Here is an 8542-nt window from a genome sequence, read left to right as displayed (position 1 = left end):
TTTCCAAAGTTTATAGCACACTGACTATAGCGAACTAACAATAGATACTCTCTCTTTGGCACGTCGAGTTGGTTATATTTATAGCCGTGTGGAGGTTTTCTAGAAATTTCAGATTACGTAACAATACTGACGCTATCACAAGCGTTTACGTACATACATATATTGTTGATTCTTACACTCAAGAATCTTCTACAATTTTAGAAAATAGGCGGGAGTTTCGCAATACATATTTAACACTATAAGCTGTGCATTATACTTCTTAACATAAACTTAATCTAAACAAAAGTTGATATTAAAATAAATGTATAATAATAAATTCGTCACAATTAGTATTAACTTTCCAGTGCTCATACAGTAAGCCCCCAGTGGCACAGCGGTATGTCTGCGAACTTACAACGCTATAAACCGGGTTTCAATACCCGTGGTGGGCAGAGCACAGATAGTCCATTGTGTAGCTTTGTGCATAAATTCCAACAAAAAACAAACAAAATTATATGATAAATGACAAAACATCATTAATATTATTGTTAGTATTAACTTTCCAGTGGACATAAGACCTTTCTTTCTAACTTCCGTAAAAACGTATTAAACATTTTGTGTATGGTTGTTGTTGTTCGTGTTTCTTTTTATTGACTCTTATTTGACTTCTTATTTGTTTGTTGAACAGACCGTTGCTCAATGGCTAGCGATTCAAACTGTGGGTCAGTGAATCCACTCTTAATGTCCCGTTACCGGTGTCATGTGTGCGTTATATTCTGTATAAGGGTGACAGTCAAATATCGCTATTCCGTCAAAATAATAGTAGTCAAAGATTTGTCGGTAGGTGCCTTTCTTCTAGTCTATCAGTCCAAAATTAGGGACTTCTAAAGTATATAACCTCTGTATAGCTTTGCGCGAATATCCATAAAAAGAAAAAGAAAACAAGCTTTTGTTTTTGGTAATGTAATCGTTCTAGCCGAATTTGAGATAAGCCATTCAAATCATTTGTTTATCGAAAGCTTACACCGAAATAAATTTTTGAAGGTGTATTGTAATTTGCTTTTATGTTTTTTGTTTGCTCAAAATGACTTTTGTACGTCTTGAAACAATAATTAACTGTTTTGAAAACTTATTTCGGTCCTGCAAGCCACTTGAGTCAGCATTTCTAAAATTTCTAAAGACCATGTTGAATTGCAATTTGATAATCGGCTTTTCTTGTAATTCTAAATTTTTCATATTCTTGATTTAAACTGTTACGAGCTAATAAATTGTTTACAGTTTCCTGTACTCCGATACTGAATACGCAGAATCGCTGATTATAGTACATCATGCAAAAGCTTTCAAAGTGATTGAAAGTTTCAAAAGTTATTGATTGTAAACGGAAAAGCAGCTGTAGCGTATACCAGAAACAAAAAAGCGAATGTTGTTACATTCCGATACGCAATCTTACATAGCGGTTGAATTCCAAATTTCTCAGAGATAAGAATCTACTTACATAGAAAGTGATCTTTTTGAGATAATTTCCATTTAGATCGGTTTTACAGAATTAATCTAACATCTTTCCTAGAAGAAAGTTTTGTACTGTAAATTAGTATTTCTTTTTCTAAAAAAAAGTGGTTGATACGAATGGCTTCAGGAGAACAGGCAAAACGTAGGTGCTGTATCGTGAACTAACTGACATATGTAAGGAGTTACTCGCATGTGACTCTGTAGACCAAGTGAAGAGGAACTGACCTTTATAAGGAGTTACTCGCATGTGACTCTGTAAACCAAGTGAAGAGGAACTGACCTTTATAAGGAGTTACTCGTACGTGATTCTGTAGACCAAGTGTACAGGAACTGGCCTATGTAAGGAGGTACTCGCATGTACCCCTGTGGACTAAGTGAAGAGGAACTCACATATGTAAGAAGTTACTCGCACGTGCCTCTGTAGACTAAGTGAAGAGGAACTTACATATGTAAGGAGTTACTCGCACGTGCCTCTGTGGATTAAGTGAAGAGGAACTTACATATGTAAGGAGTTACTCGCACGTGCCTCTGTGGATTAAGTGAAGAGGAACTTACATATGTAAGGAGTTACTCGCACGTGCTTCTGTAGATTAAGTGAAGAGGAACTTACATATGTAAGGAGTTACTCGCACGTGCCTCTGTAGATTAAGTGAAGAGGAACTTACATATGTAAGGAGTTACTCGCACGTGACTCTGTGAAGAGGAAGTGATATATTTAAGAAGTAACTCACACGTGACTCGGTAAACCGAGTGAACAGAAACTTGTTAAAATAAGATTCCTACTTAACATATTCGTAAAAAAAAATCCGTATCAAGAGTCTATAATTAGTTTTCCAATCAACGAGTCTGGTGGCATTGCTTCATCAATCTTTGACTGTTTTCAATATAATAACAGGGCGTTCGTGTGATTAATAAATCACCGTGACTAGAGCTCGAACTTTACATGTTGTAGATTCTCCTGGACGACCTATTCTAAGTAAATAGTTTCATCGTTACATTGGAAGGCATGGCTACTGCAGAACCAGACTAATAAAGTTTTAGATTGTGCAGACTGTTGTAAAGAAAATTAATTTAGTGTTACGTTTGCTTTCCTCGAACAAGCAGCTTACTGTCGAAAGCCCCCATCTCTAAGTATTAATCTAGTTAAGTGCTTTAAGTCTATAGATCCGGTTTGCCAGAAAGCGGTGTTATTTGAAAATCATGCAAGCTAGTGTATATGTGATATTCTGAGTAAAGTAAAATACAAAATGTTATATATATATATATATAAGACTCTTCTTATGTTAATTTTGTAAATGTAATTGTACGGTATCTCTATTATGCCATACTTGTGTAAACTTATGAATTAAAAGCACTCATTAGTAAACCCTCTTCCATATTGGTATTACCGGAAAGACGCGGATAATATAGCAAAGCTAAAAGCTCGGATGCATAATAATTGCATAGTCCAGTGCAGGGCATGAGTAACATATCTCGACAGACTTTCATTAAGGTTTTAAACTATTTTGTATTCATTGTTAAATACAGCTGAAAAGATAGAAAGAGAAAAATTGAAAGTATTATCAATCTTTTCTGAAAGTTTCTTGTAAACATCATTTCTTGTTCACTAGTTCCCCCTCCTTCCCCCGTGGCTCAGCGATAAATCTGGAGGTTTAAAATCCGGGTTTCGATGTTCGTGGCAGGCACAGCTCACATAATCAAACACTAGTTTTTCTTCCCTACCTTATCAACTCCTGAGTATATTCAATGTATCTTTTTATATCTACACAGAAAAAAGTGTTACTGATGTAAACAGATTAGTCTAAAGAAATAACTCAAATAACTACCACACGCTGTTAAATATTAATAAGTCTATTCTCTCACTTGCGAAGCTCATTCTTTAAAAAGAAGAAACTATAGGGCTTTTTTGAACAGTAGAATTAAATTCTAAAACATGTGATATTATAATATTGTTCCTGGATAGTTTGCGTGCTTTATGTTTTTCTTGATTGATTTTATTTCAAGTTGAATTTTTCATTAACCAAATGCAAAAACATGAACCATGTTAAAACTTTAACTCCTTCAAAGCTTCGTTACTGGCAGTAAATAGTAATATATTTCATCGTTATGGTTTATATTCTAGTTGCCATCTTCTATATCTTTGGCTAACATATAGCCCAATATACCTGCAGAATCAAGTTTTTTATGTTGTAACCATTTTATGCAGAAATTCACCAAATGAGTGCACGAAAGCGTTCAGGAGTTCTTTTTTTTTATCCTAAAATGCGGGCTTTTTTATCCCAAAAATTGAGCTCTGAGTTTAATAATCTATACATCGTTGCTTTTATAAACGAAAATTGTTTTATAGCAACTTGTTTGAGATATCCTTATTTAATCATAAGCAGGCTGTAATATGTGTAATTTATTTTTGCATGGTTATGCTAATTTCAATGTCAGGAAAATATCTTGTTTGTTTTAATGAACTGACTTGCAATGCTCAATAAATTGGCGTAAACTTCATGCAACTGTGAAATAAACTCACACTCAGTTGCCTTTTTAGACGTTTGATGCCGAAAAGTTGAACTTCGAATAAAAAACTTGTCATGTCGCAAGCAGTAGAATTTGTTTATAACTTAGTGCTTCAAAAAGTGGTGAAATGAACCATTTTTAAAAATGTAGCGGATCAGTGAAGCGTACAGAAGCAAGATGAAATTTGTAAAATAAAAAAATATTAATGTTTTGTCGGATAATCTAAAGAAGTGAACAAAAGAAAATTAAGAATTCTAAAGAATAATAACTTAAATTAAATATTTCAATTTTTACGGCGAGAGGTCAGCCAGATGGTCAGTTATATGCGAAAAGTTAAGATATTTTTTCCAAAGTTAATATATATATATATATAGTAGAAATGGCTTGTTCAAAAGTCATTCTTAGCTTGATGATGATATAAGGAGGTCGAAACATTGTTACTTGTTTTGTGTTTTAAATAAAAGTTTTAATACCCATATCAGCCGTCTCTACTATATGTATATACTTCAAGTGGGTTCCTCGTCATCATAGATTATTTCACCAGAGTTAAATACTTATTTTTTTAGCGTTTGTTAGCATAAATAGCCAATGAGTGATCACTCATAATACGTTTCGCAGGAACTTGCTTTATTGACAAACAATTCCCTCAAATTCCGTGTCATAAGAAGAGTTGTACCATAAGCCATTCTATCAGAAAGATGTTAAAAATCTCCTGTTGTATGATTATTAAGTACTATTGACTCGTTGCGTGTATTGTAGATGAACGTTTTAAACACTTCAATACATTTAGACGTGAAGAAAAGATGTGAAAAACTAATTCCATCATTAATCAATGAACGAAGTATTTGGTTCATAACAAAATAACATAAAAGTTGGCTATAAGTCTAGAATAATTTTCATTAGGTGACGTTTCGGCTTCTAACCTTCAACGAAGCTTACAAAAATATTAGTTAATAAAGAAAATTTTATTCTGGATTTATAGGTCATTTTTGTGTTCTTTTACCTATAGTGAAAATTAAATTAAAAACGATTTTAGCTTTTTTTTTTCTTTTTGAATTGAAATTTGTCTTCAAAATTTTGAATGCAATGTGCGAAATAGTGTTGGCTTCATTGTATAATGTATAGAATGAAGAATAAAGTCCCATATTATCAGTTGCTGCATAAGGTTAGCACTCCGTCTTATCTTGCACTGGATTGAGCAACGCTGCAATTAATCATGCACTACATAAGGATTAGACTTCACCTTCTTATACGTAGTAAGTTGACAATATATTCGTTTTATTATGCGATTAAAATCTTTTATCTTACTACCTAAAATTATGATTCTATTTTAACTTTTATTGAATAGGTGTGTCTTCATCTTCTCATTCAAAGAAAATGGGGAGTTTCTTTTTTTACTATGTAGGGAGCAGAAGTAAGAGTCACTTTACGGTGAATTAGATGACAGAATGGAAATTATTATATCTCTGAATGACGAGGTTAAAGATCAAGCTTATTACATAGCTGACGAACACAGGATTTAATCCTATTATATAGTTAATGAAAGATCTAAGACTTCTTTTTTCCAACTGCTCAACGAAAGGAGATTAAACTATTAGTTTTGATGAATGAGTAGGTTTTAATCTCATACCGTAGTCGATGAAAGTAAGGCCTTCCTTTTATCACGCTTTAGAGGAGAGTGTACATGAAGAATATCGAAATAAGCCACTATATTTCCTTGTGATTATTCCAGTTTAAGGTTAATCTTATGAAAGAAAGGATTTATAATATAGATGTGTAATAAAAGTTATGGATTTTCATTATATCTTCTTACACGAAGTACTTTGACGAAATTATCCAGCAATAGAAAGCGTTTCCTCCGTTTATAGTTTATCAACCATCTATCATTTATCAATTTATCAACCATTTACCAACCAAACACTTAACGTTTTTTTTATGATTACATACTTTTTACAGTGTAATATCAGATAGTCTAATCTACCTACCTGTGTTCAATTGCCACTATAACTTTTACGACTTAACTTTTAAAGGCGTTATATTAGATGATAAGATCTTTCTTGGAAGGTTCACCTATATGAGTAACCGACGCCACGTGGTCTGTTATAGGTATACGAGACCAAAACTTAATTAATTTAAGTTATATTTTTCTCAACGATCCATTATAAAGTAAGGCACATACATTTAGTGTAAAAGATGCACTTTTCCTTGTTTATTTGCTTTTTTTCCTGTCATAACCAGAATGTTAATCATAAACTGGTCTGTAATGACTCAAACAATAAAGAAGAAAAAAAAAGCAATGTATATATATATATATATATCAATGTTAACTCTTATAAATTGTCTTAGACTGCAAATTAAAACAGTATACAAATAATTAGCTAGTACTGATGATAAATATATGAGAGTGCCAGCATCACTTATCAGACAAGTGTTAAGAAAAAAATGTATCGCTAAATAAAAAGCTATGTAGAGCTGGCTACTGAACTTGAAAATGGAACCAAACAAGATAGGGATGGAAGTGGACATATCACTTGATTCAGCTAATAATCACATAGCAGACTAAACCGTCTCGACTTTACATGGAGAATAAAAATCCTACATTACTGGCTTCTCCACTTTGTCTATCAAAAGCTTGGTGTTTGAATAGAATATCAGCTTTCGTCATTATACCTTTCCCTTAGTTAACTTTATAATGTTACTTTTATGACTATTTTACAATAGAGTAATATTCTACGATTGGAATTTCTGGTTCTATTTGTTTTACCAGTGAGAAAGCCAATAATGAAGGGATTTTATTATCCGTGTAAAGTAGAGACGGCTTAGTCTGTTATATGATCATCAGCCGAATCAAGTGATATGTTCACTTCCATCCCTATCTTCTTTGGTTCCTTCTTCAAGCTCAGTAGCCAGCCCTATATTGCTTTTTTTTATTTAGAGATAATTTCTATCCTAATACTTGTTTGTTTACTTTATTATAAGATGCGGTACGTGGGTTATTAGGTTGTAGAGTGTATGCTAAAGCTTTACAGATTTTGTGTATAATAATATTAAAATAGGTAATCAAAGATCGTGAAGACTGTTTTACTCTAAGAAGTAATGATAAAATTATAGTTACTAGTAGAACTAGTTAGGCGCTAGGCCGGTGGAAGAAATATGATGATGACGAAAATACGAAATCTCGGTTTTTGGCTATTCGCCAGTTTTCGACTTTGAAACGCTCTGGATAGCTGAAAAGCGGCATGTACACCAGAGATAGAGTGATTGTTCCAGGTAGTTCTTCATATTTATCTTCTGATAACTTGTAAAGAAGAAAATCCAGATAACTTTTGTATTGCTTTAATATGGGCGTCCGTGCCATCCATACATGGAGAGTGTTGGCACACTTTCCGATTCATACCCTCAAATGTTTGATTACATAACACAAAGCATCAACCTTATGAAATAAAGCTCTAAACCTCGTGCAGTAAAGTATCTAAACTCATGTAGCAAAGCATTAAACTTATACATACATCAAAGCATTGAAGTTCATAGAACAATGCATCAAACATCGTTGAATAAAGCGTTTAAACACGAGCAAAAAAAACTAAACCACTTTATCTTAAAGAGTTAAAACTCACACTTCATATCATCAAACCCTTGCAGCAAAGAATTTACAATAATGCTTACATACTCATTTAAAGAATAAACCAGAACTGTACTATACAACAAAATGTCTAAATGTACGTAAGAAATGCTTAAACTCATGCAGCAAGATTCACAGTTCCCAGATTAAATCTCACACAACAAATAATTTAATTCAACATACACAAAACTGTACAATAACTCCTCCACCCCACACCCTCCACTTTTGTGGAATTAAGTGTCCATTTAGATATCTAAACTCATAATTTCAAATAGCAAGTCAAAGCATATAATTTGATGAATCTTAACTTAAACAGGAGACCATCTGATACAAAACAATATATGGTTAACAATCCTGGGGAAAAGAGTTTAATTAAACTCAAGCAGTAACGTTTTTAAGCGAGTACAACAAAGCTTCTAATGAATTCTGAGAAAGATCTAAACTAAATATCCTAATTAAATGTGTTCCATAACGATCAACAGCTGTCACAGACAGCTACTTAAATTAAGATTTCAGGACGAAATGAGACCACAGATTTTCCAAGAGAAAGGATTATTAGATGCAATATTGCTTATATGAGTGTCCGCGACACTTCAACTCACCTGCTTACAATGAAATCCATTGTGGGAAGAAAAACTGTAAAATATGGAGCAGACTAATGTGGGATACTAGTATGGCCTTGAAAATTAGTTAGTCATTGTCCCGTTCTTGCGAGCAATGTGTTGTGAAATGAAGCTTTGCATCCGAAATAGATGCACCCAAAGCGTTGTTATATTGTGGTATTCTGGACAATACTGCATTACATTAAGAGGAAGCACGCCTCATTTACTATAACTGTAAATGTGACATTTACCGTACGTAGAAATATTTGATGAAAATGACATACAAAATCTACCTTGGGCAGTCCTCAGCCTTGACGTGAGT

Source organism: Limulus polyphemus, unplaced genomic scaffold, assembly GCF_000517525.1.
Source record: "Limulus polyphemus unplaced genomic scaffold, Limulus_polyphemus-2.1.2 Scaffold514, whole genome shotgun sequence".
Taxonomy (NCBI): Eukaryota; Metazoa; Arthropoda; class Merostomata; order Xiphosura; family Limulidae; genus Limulus; species Limulus polyphemus.
Note: the sequence above shows the minus strand (reverse complement) of the source record.